This window comes from Psammomys obesus, unplaced genomic scaffold (assembly GCF_907164565.1).
Source record: "Psammomys obesus unplaced genomic scaffold, mPsaObe1.curated_primary_1811, whole genome shotgun sequence".
NCBI lineage: Eukaryota > Metazoa > Chordata > Mammalia > Rodentia > Muridae > Psammomys > Psammomys obesus.
The window spans coordinates 31,339,666-31,355,258 of record NW_026596073.1 but is presented as its reverse complement, the minus strand read 5'-3'; the positions used below and the strand labels follow the sequence as shown (position 1 = coordinate 31,355,258).

The following is a 15,593-nucleotide window of genomic DNA, read 5'->3' as shown; positions in this document are numbered from 1 at the left end:
CAGTCTCAGAGCTGATACAGAAGACTGGCTGTTTGCAGGAGATATTTTTGAACTATCAACTATATTCCCCATAAAAATTGTCCACATTTTTTTTATTGGAGGAAAACCAAAATACATGTTTTTTGTGTGTTTGTTTTTGTCTTTGTTTGTTTGTTTGTTTTGGGTTTTTTGTTGTTTGTTTGTTTTGCCAGGATTTTATGTTTGGGGATAGACTTCCAGTTGTCTTGTTTTTCAGTCTTTTCCTCTTTAAGGAGTGTGAATTTTAGTTTAAAATGTCACCCTTTACATCCAGTCTCTGCCTTGCTATGCTATACTTACACAGACTCCCAAAGAGAGATGTGCGTCGAAATATTATGGCCATGCAATTGCACTACAATAAAGTTCTAGGGTACTCCCCAAAGAGGGAAGAAGGAAGCAGGGCAGGATTGGTGCCATTATGAAGGTCAGGTATGTAGTGGTGTGTCTTGCCTTCACAGCATGGCAACATGGACTAAGCAATAGACAAATGAACCACAGAACTCGTCAGCAACACCCTGAGGACAGCTGGCATTCCTGTGAGGGGGCAGTCTAGCAGAATCCTCACTGGCCCCTGGGAACCAGTCAGGACCTTCTGCCTCCACGGACTCTGGCCCTGGAAGGTTCCACATTTCCTGTTCTTCTCACAAGGAGCTCACCCCTGCCTGGCATTTGTACTCCTTGGAGAAAAGCAAAGATCAGTTTGTCTTAGTAAAGAGGCAAGGGCTCTGTGGGCAGAAATTCAAATGAGCGGGAAAGCTCTGCTAGAGATACCGGAAGAGGATGCTGAATCTGAGAGCTACAGCCATGTGTTTGTTTTTCAAGGATTTGGGAAAACATCTTTGAGAGAATAAACCCTTCTTAGCTATTTCCATGTCTTTGGTAAACAACCGACTTCACCACGGGGGATCACGGATCCGAGGTCAAGTTCAAATGCTTTCGATTTCTTGACTTTGCTTTTCGTTTAATTGTCCCTTTGAACAAGAGTCAGATGGTTTTGGCAGTGTTATGAAGATGTTTACTCATGTGGTAAATCGAGTATTGAAAACCTAGATTCTCTGACTATTGAATAAACAAGTTCATACTAAAAGGCTCAGGCTTGGGTTCGTGTGGAGCTCAAACAGATGTGTTTGTCTGCACACGCAAACACCCGCGCACACACAAGATTTGAATTGTAATGTTCTAACATTGGGTTAATAAGCTTCAATATAGGCAGGGATGGTATTTTTAAAATGTATGCAGTTTTTAAAATATAGGTTGCTTTCAACTTTTTAAATATTCCAGAGTTGCAGACTAGATTCTGTGGAGAAGAGAGTCCGCGTCATTGAATTTCGTGTCCCCAGGCCAAGTTTTACAAAGACCTATCATTAGCCTGCTGCCCTCTGAGGTACCCAGAATGCCTCTCCAGAGTCCTGGTTCATTCAGAGAAGTGTCAAGGACCCTGATCCTGCTGATATTCTTAAAAGAAAAAGAAGAGGCTGTGAATAAGACCGATCAGATCTCCTCCATGTGTGTGACACCCGCCTCAGCCCCACAGTACTGGCCTCCTTCACCCAATTCATCTTCCCTCTGTTTATCCAGCTGCATCTCATTTTTCTTTTAATCCCAGCACTTGGGAGGCAGAGGCAGATGGATCTCTGTGAGTCTGAGGCCAGCCTGTTCCAGGGAGATCCCCTGTCTCAAAAACCAACAGCAAAAACAACGGCAAAATTATGACATGAAATGGAATGGGCCAAAGCTCCACCCAGTGATGCCGAGAAGCTTTCCTTCAGAGAAGTCAGGCGAGTGGAGTAAATTCTTCTCCACGTCAAGCTGTGATGGCTGCAATCATCTCAAACTCTGCCTGTTTTTCTAGGCAGAAGGATCTCAAATTGTAGGTCAGCCTGGGATACACAGTAAGACACTGTCTCAAGGAAAAAAAAAAAAAAAAGGATTATTCTGTCACCCAGGACCCCATTTCTCTATCTGTGGTATTTACTGAAGTTCTTTTTGTCTGTTACTTTTTAGACATGATTGATATTAAGTTACCTAGAGCTTTGCACACAGGACACAGCGTTTATTGCTTCTCTGCTGTGTTCATTACTGTTTGTAATTAATGTGTGTGTTAAACCTGGAGAATAATTCATGTTAGCTTGCTGTGATTTTGTAGGGATATTGATGCTAATGGTCAATCAAATCTATCACTTCTCTTAATCAGTTTACCTCCTGACTTAATAGCTTCAGCCTTGTCATTCCCAAAGACATTAAAAGCTAAACCTTCACCCACATTCACTTCTACCTAATTTGCAATTTTTTTAAAAATAGATGTTAGCGCAGAACTGCAGTTAACAGAACTGACTCACACCAATGTGGATTTAAATACACCATAATTTTAAAGTAGGTAAGCTGAAGCAGATTTTCTCCTAGATAAAAGTCATATATAATTTTCCCCTGTGTCTGTGAGAGCTTTACAGAGCTAACATATGAAATGCTAGGTGCAGCATTATTGTAAGAAAGTCCATTAAAAGTCATTAATTTTTATTATTTTAGACTGTATGGATATATGTGTTGGGGTGTGTGCACACAAGTGTAGTGCCCACTGAGGCCAGAGTCTTCTCTTCCCCGGGGAGCTGGAGTCCCAAGGGTTCATGCGCTGCCCAGTGTTGGTGCTGAGAACTGAACTTGGGTCCTCCACAGCAGGAGTGTAAACTTTTAACCTCTGAGCCACTTCTCCAGACCCTGATTCGCCACTTTTATCCCTCATATTTAGATTTTTTTTTTATTCACCTAGGAGTGATAAATATTTCCGATGATAAGCCAGAAGTTCCTTTCTTTAAGTTGCTTTCAGTCGTTTGAGAGTATCATATCTTGTGTAATGAATTGTCATCACTCTCACTGAGACATCTTCCTACCGTAAAGGTCTTTCTTCTCACAGGGCCCTACATCCTCTAGAACAGAATCTCAGCTTCTGACCTGTCACCAGTGGGTTTTGCTGGCTTCTTTATGTGCTGGCGAGCAACCCACACTCTCCATACTCTTCATTTACCTAGCTACATGCAATTCTTTATTTTCCCCAGTGGTATTTGCTCTTTGTTACTGTTGTGTGTAAGTGAGTATCATTTTGTTTTATTTTTTTTCTCCCTGGAATCTTCTATTTTCCCACCAAATATGTTGAAATCATCCTAAGAGGACTGCATCAAGAATAGTCTTTCTGGTGGACTACCCAGCTGCACCTTCTCCCAGGCAAAATTAACTGCTCTCTCCTTTTTCTCCTGGGGTGTTCATACTGATCCAGTCCTTGCGAGTACAAGACACATCACTATAGCTTGGAGAGATTGTTGGAATTATTCTGCTATGCTTGTCCGACTTGCCTCCCCCATGTCAAAGTAGAATGGAAACACACTTAAGGACACTACACCAAACACAACATTCAGTCGAGTGTGGCTCTTTCAGTAAAACTTGTGTGTGTGTGATGTTGTGTGATCATTTCTTCCAAACTGAAAAAACCACTCCAGGAGGGTGAGGGAGGCTTATGAGACTCAGGACAGTAACAACTCACAAGTCACAGTAAGTTCCTGAAACCAACTGATTCACAAGGTTCCTACCCAACATAATGAAAGCAGCAACAACTACTGGGGAGGAAACCAACCACAAAGGTGCCTGGAGGATACTCTGTTATTTGTTGAGCTGCCTGCATGTCATGCAAGGAACTCCACGCTGGATGGTTCTTCAGTGATGCAGCTGTGTAGGAGTCACTTGTGCACCTGTAAGTGACCCCAGTTAACTCACTGGTCCACCATGTTGGACCTAATGAAATAAATATGTTAGTCTGTTGCTAGTTTTCTATCTAGGGTAAGCATATGTTCATTCATTTCTGTCTCCTCAGAAAAATTCATACAACTAATTCTATTTCCCTATTCCTCTGGCCCTATCTCTCATACACAAATGTGTATAATTTTCTCTATATAGCTTGGCTCACGAGCCTTTGAAAGGCTATGCTTGATTGTATCTGAAAAGCTGTATAAAGTCAAGGAATTAACACTTTCAATAAATGCTGTGCAAGAGGATATCCTTTAGTCATAGGAGCTTTAGTATATAGAAGAACAAATGGCAAGTTGTGGTGGGGCTGTGGACCAGGTTGCCTTGCGTTCCGATGGCTGCACCCTTCCATTACTATACATTGAGCTCTTTCTGGGACTCTACTTTCTAGAAAATCCAGTTGCATTAACACTGGATGCAAGAATTACGGGACTGTGAAGACTTGCACCAAGGCTTTATAAAGCCACTGAGACCAGAGAATGTGTAACAGAATGGAACTTCTGTGCATGAGGCTGTGAAGGTGAAGTTGAGTTGGAAATGTTGAAGTCCCAGGAGTATGGGATATCTACCAAGCATAGCTGCAGCTCCACGTGGAGCTATCCCAAGAGAAAGGCCACACAAAGGTGAAAGGGCGGGACTGCTCAAGCTCCTCAGATCCCAGATGTTGTATCCAAAAGCCTCAAATGCTGGGTGTGGAGTTTGGTGTCTGTCCCCTTGGGGTTTTGATTAGTCTCATCTTTTCTCTCTGTGTCTCCATTCCTCAGCTAGGATTCTGCTCTGAATCCCAGAAGAGGTTTCAGACTTTGGTCAGGATTGGAATGTAGGTAGAGGAGGGCATTTGAGGTTGGACTGGATGTGTTTTGTAATATGAGACAGACAGGGGTGGGGTGTTACCAGCTTTGTGAAAACACAGACTGCTGAATGTCACCCTCAAGTTCTGTATTTTCATTTCTCAAAAGTTTGCAGGCAATGCCAATGCCCCAGGCCCAGAGTTCCTGCCCCAAAACCCAGCAAGAAGGGCTGAGTTCAGTAGTTTCAATTCTGTGGTTTGCTTCTATATCTCTAGGCAAGGGCCTTGGGGCCCTGAACCTTGGTTTCATCATTTCAGAAATGCGCTTCACAACTAGGTTGCAGAGTCCAGATGCAGTCACACGAGAATCGCTCCTACACATGTGCTTCCTTCCTCGCACTCCCTCCGAGAAAGTGGCATGGAGTTACTCGCATCACTCCTTCCTTTCCCATTTTCCGTCAGTTCTAGGCATTTCTACTATACTACCCGTATGTGGGTGTGGCAAAGATTAAGAGTGCATGCCTGAGAACCAAGAGCCAAGGAATGAAGGAATAACAGACGGCGGACAGCGCCCATCAGCCACTGCCAGGAACCTTCCTTTCTCACTTCAGACTGTGACTGGTTCCAGTTTCAAGTATTCCTTGTTCAAACACAGACTTGCACTTCAGAATAGCTCTGTGTTTCTTACTGCTTTCTGCTTTATCTCCTCATGTGGCAGCCATCGGGCTTAAGGCTTTTCCCGGTCTGATACTATCCTGTCTCCCCCCATCAAAGGCACAAAGGAGTCCTATCTTGGCTTTATTAAGCATGCTTTCAACAGGCCCCGTGCTTGGGAAAGCGTAGCGCTCTGTTGATACCCTCAGCCAGGAACTTGACCATTAGCAAAATTAATCTCACAAAGGGAAGCCACGGGAGCTTGAACAATCTCTGATGAGAGATTTCTCTTAATTTTAAGTGGATTCATTACTTGAGTAAAAGCGTAACTTGTGCAAATGGTTTCTTTTAAGGGAAAAAGAAAATTTCGGTTTTGCTGGGCGACCCCACCATCTAGATTATTGGATGAGCTCTCTCTTGCTCTCTCTCTTTGACTCATTTGCTCTCGACAATGAGGGGCTGTGTTCACGCTGCCCTCGCTTGGTTTCTAAGGTTGAGTCTCCAGTCTGAGTCATAGCCAGGCAGTGGAAGCCGAGTGCCCCCCTGTGATGCACACTCTCCAAAGGCCTGCGAGATTAGTAGCGATCACTGACATGACGTCTACCAGACTCCCCCAAGAGAAGCAATAAAAGCAAGAGAAAGCCCTCCACTCTCTTGGCACCACACCTTGGAACTTTGTGGAAGCCAGGTGGGTTCCGCCTGATCCTCTTGGAGAGCTATTTCACTCCATGCTTGGAGAAGGTAATTACTCCCACTTGGTTTAACTTTCTGAGAGCTTTTCTCCTCCGGTTTCTGGCAATCTTACCCCCACTCAGCAGTGGGCGGGCTGAATAAGTCTGGGGTGCTGTCAGTGACAGATGAGGGGCTTCTGTGCCGCGGACTGCACTCCTCTCACTTTGACATGCCGTTTCTTGCCATCAAAGAGGAAAATAAACCATGGAGAACACGAAAAGAAAAACCCTTTGTAGCTCATCTGACCCGAGACGGGTCACCCGGGCCCCCATCAGTAGCATGAGTGGTAGAAAATGAGGCCAGAGAATTGGGATCACGTAGACCTTTGTGTGTATGCGGCGCAGCAGCCAAGGCTTACCAGAGGAATTGTGGGATGCGCTGAAGCCACATAAAAGCGCTCTGCTTCGTGTGGAAGAATGGGTTCTGCTCCCTCACAGCGAGCACACATCAGTCGGCACCCCACTCTCTGCTCCATTAAACAACACTAAAGCTTCTTGCTGAGTGGAACTTGTGTGGCTCTGCCGCACCCTTCAAGTCATGTTCATTCGCCTCTGTGTCAGTCAATAGTTCATCCTCTCCTCTCCCACCCTTTTCAAAGTGAGTCCTCCTTCCCCTTTCAGAGCCAGTACGCTCAGCTGCCTGGGCTACCGTGCCAAGTACAACCCTCGAGTTCTTTTGGGCATCACTGCAATAATATCCTCATCTTTGTCTCTTCCACGGAAGGCTGATGTACTCTCCCAGACCCGGCTCCACAGGTACAACACGTTGAAAACAAGGGTAAAACATCATCGAGAGTGAGGGGATAAAAATAACAGGACTGAGATGAACGGCTACCTCAGGCTCCTCTGTTTCGGAGCCCCTGTGTGAGCACCATAGATCTTCTCTCCCCTTTCTCTGTGCAGCGAATCCAGGACTCATTCTGAAAAGCCTTGAATCCGCATCAGCATGCCTGGATCTGTGTCCTCCCATTCCACTCGCTTACAGTGTCCTGGGCAAGATTCTCAAGGGCACAGCAATGTAAGGTGACAACAGAAAGAAAAGCCAGGAATTAAGACATGCAATTAAAATCTCCCTCTCCCCTGGAATTGTGTCTGGCTTCCTTTATCAGGTGATTTCTTTCTTTTATTTCCTATAAAGGGAAACATCTTTAGTGACTGGACAACAGCCACAGCAGCACTTTCTCACTTAATTTTATCAGCTTCTACACAGATACAGGAAACACTGTCTTCTCTGGGAGAAAGATAGACAGACAGATAGATATTGATTGCCTTTTGTGTTTTCTGATCATCCCAGTTACTCTGAGAGAACGGAAGTCTTCAAAGCCACCCTGGCACCCCTGAGTTCCATCTCCAGAACCCACCTAAGAAAGCCAGGTGCTGCATGGCTTGCTTATAGTCTTAGCTCTGAGGAGGCAGAGATAGCCTGGCTGGCCAGCCTACCCTACTCTGGCAAGTTTCAGGCCAATGAGAGACCCTGTCTCAAAAACCAAGATGAACACACACACACACACACACACACACACAGAGAGAGAGAGAGAGAGAGAGAGAGAGAGAGAGAGAGAGAACACCACGACACAAGACCTAGAGAATTCCAGTCTTCATGGTTATCTGGTGAAAACAGACCCAAAGCTGTATGCAAACTGGGGTCTCCCACTGAAATCCTGCTTGTCTTTTGAAAACCATCCATCTCTCTTCTGTGATCGACTTTGGGCACAAATGGTTCCTTTCTGCTCATTTATAGAACACGGTCTCAGAGCGAATGCATCTTTAGACACACTTTCCCGTAATATCTAATCTGAGAAAAAGCAAGAGGGTCACTGGCTCAGCCATATGGCGGCTGGGACACATGCTCCCCCAGGCAACACTCGGAAGGCAACAGAAGAGCTGATTGCCAGGGATCGTGACTAACAGATTCAGGAAGGACATGAGCATACTTCTCTGCCATTCACTGAGGCCTAAGTGAAAAGTGAGTCTGAATCATCAGGGGAAATTAATGACATTTAAATCAATTCTTCTAAGATGTGAGCCAGGCATTCCTGGATGGCGGCTGGGGCTTTTGTGCCCCACCATAATTAGCCTGTAAACTTCTCTGATGAGGCTGCAAATAGCTTGCATGAATACAGTCTCAGTTCAATTTGGAACAAAATTACCACTTGCAGTCTGCTGGCTTCCGCCTGACGCTGGCCTATGTCCTGTGTCTTTGTTCACTGATCTATTTATTTGCTCATTCACTCGTTCACTCAATCATTTGTTCACATAATGAGTCTCATGGTGTACTTCACTCAGACAAACTCTTGTTCTGCCTAAGGATGACCCGACAGGGAAAGTTCCACTCTGAGTTCCAGCCGCAAGGATGCTGTGGAGATGAGCAGCGCTCGCCCTGCTGAGAGACTGGCTGGGGTAGGACTGCAGGCTGGCTTCCCTTGTCTGTGCTGCTTCGCCTTTTGAAAATAACGAAAGCAAACATTACAGGGCCTGATGGCTGTTCTCAGTGGACCACTTGACTATATCCTGAATGAACTGCAATCCAGAAATGGAGGGCGCACCTGTCATCTGGATCTTGAGGCAAGAAGACGACGTGCCTTTGATCTGGATCTTGAGGCTGGATGACACAGGCTTTTGATCCAGATCTTGGAGTGGGATGACACACGCTTTTGATCTGGGTTAACGCACACCAGATCTTGAGGCACACCTTTAATCAGGGCCCTACCTTCTGTTGGAGGCCTGTAAAAGGACAATGGAAGAAGGAAGGGCTTGTTCATGCTTTACCTGCTTTTTCTCAGGATTCCAAATTATACAGAAGACTAGCTGAAACACCCAGCCTCATGGGACTGAGCAACTACTAGATTCTTACACTTTCCATTCACAGCTAGTCATTGTTGGGTTACTTGGTCTATAGCCTGTATGTATGCATAATATATTCCACACACACACACACACACACACACACACACACATATTCATTATATTCTATACATATATTCTTTATATTCTATATAAAAATGTATATATATATATATTCATTCCATAAGTTGTGTGACTCTAGAGAACTCTTGCTAATATATACAGAGTCAGTCCCATTTTGGCAGTTAAAAGTAGAATTTCACTACCTATCTTGATGAACAATTGGTGCACAATAATAACTAACGTATCAAAGTAAGAATATTATGTACCATGTACTGTCCTCATAGTCAGTCAAATGCTTTGTTTTTTGAAAGTCTGGTTTCTGTCTTTGTTAGATTTATATGTATGTGTGAGTGGCTATGGGTGTGTATGTGCACCATGTGAATGCAGTGCCTGCAGAGGCCAGATGAGGGCAGCAAATCCCCTGGAACTGGAGTTACAAGACAGTTGGGAGCCGCCCAATGTGGGCACTAGGAATAGAACTCAGGTCTTCTGGAAGAGCAGCAAATAACAAATACCAAGCCATCTCTCTGGCCCCGCCTTTCAGCATTTTAAATTCTAAGCAAACAGAGTAAGAGTTTGGGAGAAGTTTTTTTTTAAAAAATCACATTATTGAAAAAATAGTGAAATAGTTATCTAACTACTTGTCCTGCAGTGCGCTTGGCAGTAGCTTTGACCTCTTTTTTATAGTTCAGTTGTATCCAAGAGCATCGCTCCAGGTTTCCACCCTCCTGTGTACCCTTGTAGGAGTCATAAAAGTATAACAATTGTATATTATTGTCATCTCTGAAGTATAATAATTGTGTCATCTCTGGAGAGATGGCTCAGAGTTAAGCACACCGGCTGCTCTTTCAGAGGTCCTGAGTTCAACTCCCAGCAACCACATGGTGGCTCACAACCATCTAATATGAGATCTGGTGTCCTCTTCTGGCGTGCAGGTATACAGGCAGGCAGAACACTGTATACATAATAAATAGATACAACTTACAAACAAAACAAAGCAATGTGGGGGGGGGATGATAAGGTACAGTGGTTAGGGGTGCTTACTGCTCTTCCAGAGGGCTACAAGTTCTGTTCCCAGCACCATGCTTGGTATCTCAGAACTGCCAGGGTTACAGCGCCCTCTTTTGGCTTCTCCAGGCACTGTAACACACACATGTGACAAGCACTCACATAGATCTGCCCCCACACAAATAATTTAATAAACGAATGGCGGAGGTGAGGTCAAGTGTAACGGATGGGTAGAGGGCTAATATGGCATGCATGCCTGATGTCCTGGGTTGGATCCTCAGCGCTGCTGAGCTAGACATGGTGGTCTGTGCCTGTGGTCCCCTGGAGGTGGAGGCAGGAGGATCAGGAGTTTAAGGTCAAGGTCATTCTTGGCTACACAGTGTGTTTGAGCCTGGGCTGGGGTAGATGAGACCTTGTTTGGGTTTTGTTGGTTTTGATTGGTAAGCATCATTTCCCTCAGAAAGCCCCTGCTGCCTGCTGCCTGCAGTGCGCAGTCATGGTGGAGCTCTGAGGCAGATCAGAGGCCTCTGGAGAGAGGAGCACACTTTCAGGGACTGTGTGTGTCCAGAGGTTTCAGCACGTCATTACAGCCGCACCTTCTCTCTGTGACCGATTTTGCATCACAGAAGAGAAAATAGCGGCAGGTGTTCTTGAACAGGGCCCTCCCTCTCCACACCGACAGGTCATCTCCAGGGAATGAGTCTGGCAGTTGAGTAGCTCGATGTAGTGAGAAATGGAACTATAGCTTCTGAGTCCGCCCCTCTGACCTCACAGGAGGAAGTGAGAGCAGGAAGGCTTCGACTCTCGGGTAAGTGTCTCTCCAAATGACTTCCATTCTCCCTTCTGAACTACTTTGGTCTGTTCTGACTTGATGCAGTGGTTTATTGGCCACTTTTTTTTTTTTTTTTTTTTAACTGACTTCAGAAGCACATTCATAAATAATACACACTGAAGAGCATGGCTTCATTCTCAGTTCAGTAATCACGTCCGAAGAAGACCAGGTATGAAGTAAGTCCATCAAAAAGCAACCTTCCTTCATTCTCGAATGTTGTACACATAGTGCCACACCTTGCACGTGGCCATCAGAGGACACGGCAGAGTCTGCCCTCCCCTTTCGTGGTGTGGGTCACGGGGACAGAACTCAGGTGGTTAAACTTATTGGCGAGCACCTTTACCAGCTGGACCACCTCACCAGCCCCCAGAGGAGTTCTTAGCGTTAAATTCTAGATAAACTGGAAAGAACTGGAAACACTTAAGAAAGAAAACTTACCCACGATGCATTGTAGCAAACATGCTACGCCAGTTCGTACAGCTAGGAGATTTCTACCTACCTTCTAGAGTACAGGCTCTGAGATGATTTTACCAGCTAAAGTCCTGGCAGGGCTTTGTACCTACTAGAGACATAATGCCCAGCCTATTTCCGCAGCTTTTCTGGCTTGGTCCAGAGGGTACCTGCATTCTTAGACTCGTGGCACGTTCTGTGTTCAGGCCTAGCAGAGTCCAACTCAGTCCTTCACACAGCAGTTCTCTGACCTTGTCTGTCATCACGGACTCGTCGGGCTCCTTCTCTTCCTATTTTAAGAACTATGTGTCTGCACTGGTCTATTCTGCATAATCCTACTCTCTTGAAGAACATTGATATCTGTATTATCCCAAGTTTCTCTGAAGTCTTAACTCTCTCTCGCCATATGTCAGGCTTTGACTGTGAAACGGTCCCACAGGCTCATGTGCTTGACACTTGGTCCCTGCTTGGTGGTGATGTTGTGGAAGGTTATTAAACCATTAGGAGATGAAGGACGTGGGTCATGGAGGGTTGCCCCCCCCCACTTCTATCCACTCTCTGCTTTCTGACTGCTGAAAGTAGCCAGTCACTGCAGAAATACTTCTCCTGCTATGACTACCCCCCTCCCCCCACACACACACACAGCAGAGTGCAATGCCCTGAACTGTGAGCCAAGAGAAACCTTTCTTCCCTTAAATTGCTTCTCAGGCAGAGCAGCAAGAAAAACAGGTGACTTAAGCACGTAACTTAAGACATTCACAATGTTTGGGGATTCGGATGGGAACCTTTTTCTGTCTGCTGCACATAGAGAATTAGGAAATATGTGTGCAGTGGGCCATCCTGACAGCTGGATGCTCAGAGCTTGAGGGTCCTTGTCACTGTGGAGAGTACAGCACAGGTCAGGGAGTGTATGTCAGCCTTGGGAACCAAGGAAACCCCTTGGCTTTGTTTTCATCTTGTGGATTCTGTCGCACCTTTCTTCATTTCCCTCCATGGCTCCCACAGCACCATGCTGTTCTCCTCATGATTCTGTTCCTTTCCCTCCTCAGTGTCTGTTTCTGCGCTGAGATGAGCTGCTTCCTTTCTTGGGTGAGTGACCCTTGGCCTGAGATTGTCTTTGAACACAGCTGACTGGCTCTCTGGAGGGCAGAGGAGGAACCCAGCCCTTGGAGCAGTGTCCATACCAGCCCAGGAGCGACCCAAGTCACCAGGCTTTGGGGACCTCAAAAAAAAAAAAAAAAAGGATGGAGCACTGTGTGGAACATGAAGTCATGGTATTGATAAAAGAACTCAGGCTTGCTTCATACCCTTAGAAATGTGATTTTTAAATTTTCTGCATACGATTCCATCGGAGGAATTCAAGAGACGCTTTCAGGTTTGACATGGGGGCACATGACTCCATGGATTTCTGAGTGACACTTCTGGTTAGGCAGCTTCCAGGTTGAGTGTTATAAATATTTTTAAAATTCTTCGGGCTTTTTGGCGGGGGTTTTTTTGGCATTATTTTCTAATAGAGTCAAGGTTTTGTTGTTTGCTTGTTGTTTGTTTTTTTCTTTTATATTGGCCATAAATTTACGTTCTGAAGTAGTCACTTGTATGTTCGTTCTCAGCATTGATTTGGAAAGCACCCCATCTATTACCATGGGTTTTCTCTCTGTATAAACGTTATTAGCATTTCTGTGGTTTGGGAGATTCTAGATTTTTACCTTTTCTATGAATTTTCCAAGGGATTTTTAGCTATGGAGTTTTATATTATTACACTTCTTGGGACCTCGGTTCTGTCTTTGATGTTATTGCTTTGTCATGGCTTTTTCCCTCAGAACCTATTTCTGCCCCTTTGTGTACCTTTTCTGTTTTAGGGCTGTGGCTCAGATTCCGCCTGTGAAGTGACTTTCTGTGACTTGAAAGGTGAAAGAAATATAGAAGAGAAACCAGAGATGAAAGTGACCATGGGCTCTGACAGTAGAGGTGCTGATAAAAGCCTAAAACTACTTACCCAGGAAGTCACGCACACGCTGGGATGGGGAGCAAGCTCAGGCAAGGGCTGGACTCAGATCCTCTGCCTTTTCCTGACCCCTAGCGGCTGCAGCTTTCCACCTTTCTGTACCACAGTTCCTGCTATGACCTTAAAGCATATTCACCTCCCCAGTTCTTTGAACAGTTTTGTCTACCAAGCTCTGTGCATTAATGCTGTTTCGATTCAAATGACTGGAAGTTCCCCGTGTGTCGACGTGACACAGCTACTACTTTGTCCCTGTAGCGTAAAACAAGGCATTTTCTGAGACGTGGTAGCCAGCAGTGATTTCTGTCTCCCTTTTGTATGTGTGTGTGTGTAACTGAGGATTGAGCCCAGGGCTCCTCAGGAACCAGGAATGCATTCTGCCACTGAGTTGTACCCAACCAAGCTGTATTCTGCTGCAAACCATTTAGCTAATGAGTAATTTACATTTAAAACTCACTAATTTGGAAATGGGGGGGGGGTTACAATGAGCACTCCTAACTTAGAACAGACTATTACCCCCCCCCCCAGAAGTCTCATGCGTGTGCACCATCCCTCTGTTCCCCAGCGCTGGGTGCGCCACTTCGCATCGATCTTGCCAACATCTCTCACGACACGGTCTGCAGTGCGTGGCCTGCTGTGACAGTTTGCCTCACTTTCCACAGCATTTCTGTTTCTCAGTAGTGTAGCAGGCATCACTCTGTTCAGAGCTGAGTAATACCCCAGTGTGTAGACATACCACATCGGGTCGACTCATCGGCTGTTCAATGAATATTTAGCTGGACATATGTTTGCAGATCTTCTGGGCACACACCCAGGGGCTGGATCATGTGATAACTCCACGTTTAATCGTTAGAGGAGCTGCCAGACTGTCTGCCCGGGCAGCTGGCCCGCTTAACATCCTCCCCATCCGTCTAATACTCCCAAAGGAATGCTGTGCCCTGTAACCACGGCTATCCTTTCCTATTTATAACAGTGGATTTTCTTGCAGCGTTGGTGCCATGGTGGTCCTCATTACCTTCCCTCCACTCCTTTTCTTCTTTCCTCTCTCTCTCCCTCCCTTCCTTCTTCCTTCACTTCCTTTATTGTTTTTTCGAGTTCTGACTATTTATTTGTTCCTCTTAAAGGTTTATTATTGCCTGGACTCAGACAGCCTACATCTCCTGGTGATCAGTTTCTGGTGGTTTTCTTTGGCTTCCTGCATTCTCTTGGCTAAAAGTTCTGCAGCTTCCTCTTTATTTTTCTCAGTGTGTTGTTTCTTCAGAGCAGAATATCAATGTTTGTGTTGCAGGTCTCGTGAGTGAGCTGAGTCCTGAGCGCTTTGGTCCTGGGCTTTTCACTCTTTGTTTAAGGGCTTACTAATGGCATGTCAGTGGACATCATCTTCTTCAGAGGGCTTCAACAGATTTAGGCTTCTGCTGGCTCATTTGGGCCCCAACCACTGAGGCACAAGAATGTTTGTTAATCCAGGAATATCCTTTTCTCCTTAAAACAAAACAAAACAAAACAAAAAACAAACAAAAACCAAGTTGAGAATGCTCAGACAGACATCTACAATGCATCTATGAACGGACTTGCATTTCCTCTCTCCAGTCCCTTTGGTCTATAGCAAGTATGCTTCTTAGTGAATAGCAAGCTCACTCTGCCATGGGTCTAGACACTTTGCCTCATGGAAAACCCTAGTTTGTTGTTCCCACTGCTGATTCAGACCACCTAACACTCCCATTCTTCACCAGCAGCTACTTGTGTGGCCACGTACTTCTCATAAAAAGCAGGAAGCTTTCGTTCTTCATCTACTTCAGTGAGCTTCTGACAGCCGGTGTCTGGGAAGGCAATATGCAGCTTCATCTGGACACAGCGAACATGTTGGAAGGTGCCACGAAAGAAAGATTGCCTTCCTTTCTTTCTGAGGCAGGATCTCACTATATCATAACCCACAGTGGCCTTGATTCTCCAACCTCTTGCCTCAGCATCTTGAGCGCTGCAGTTAGAAGGGTGTGGCGTGAACCTGGCTCTGCTTCTGTCTTTCTCAGTGTTGCCATCGGGTGGGCAGCATTTACTAAATAGATGAAGAAGTTCCAGTTCCCAAAGGAAGCAGGACTCTGTGGCAGGATTTGGCCTCACATCGGGTCACATGTCACTGGGGTCTGGCACACAGCCCTCTTCTGCAGCTCTTCTGTGTCTCAGAATCATTTCAGATAATCAGTGCCTGAAACTTTGTAGCAGCTTGTCTTTGTCCTTGTCCTGCCATATTGTAGCCGGTTTGAACTGCCTAAATCAATATATATATATTGTTCTTCTTCGGGGGTTGAATGACAATGGACCCCTAAGCATGTAATCCTTTCCCAGCGCCTGTTTACATGGCCTCCCTCAGAAAACTGTCCTTCATGGCACTGACATGCCTCAGTT

The 15,593-nt window shown here is 45.4% G+C and overlaps 1 pseudogene; it reads right to left on the bottom strand.

Moving 5' to 3' along the window:
* Positions 1 to 14,316: 14,316 nt before the first annotated feature.
* LOC129690526 (40S ribosomal protein S6-like) lies at positions 14,317 to 15,032 on the bottom strand (annotated as a pseudogene).
* Positions 15,033 to 15,593: the final 561 nt, after the last annotated feature.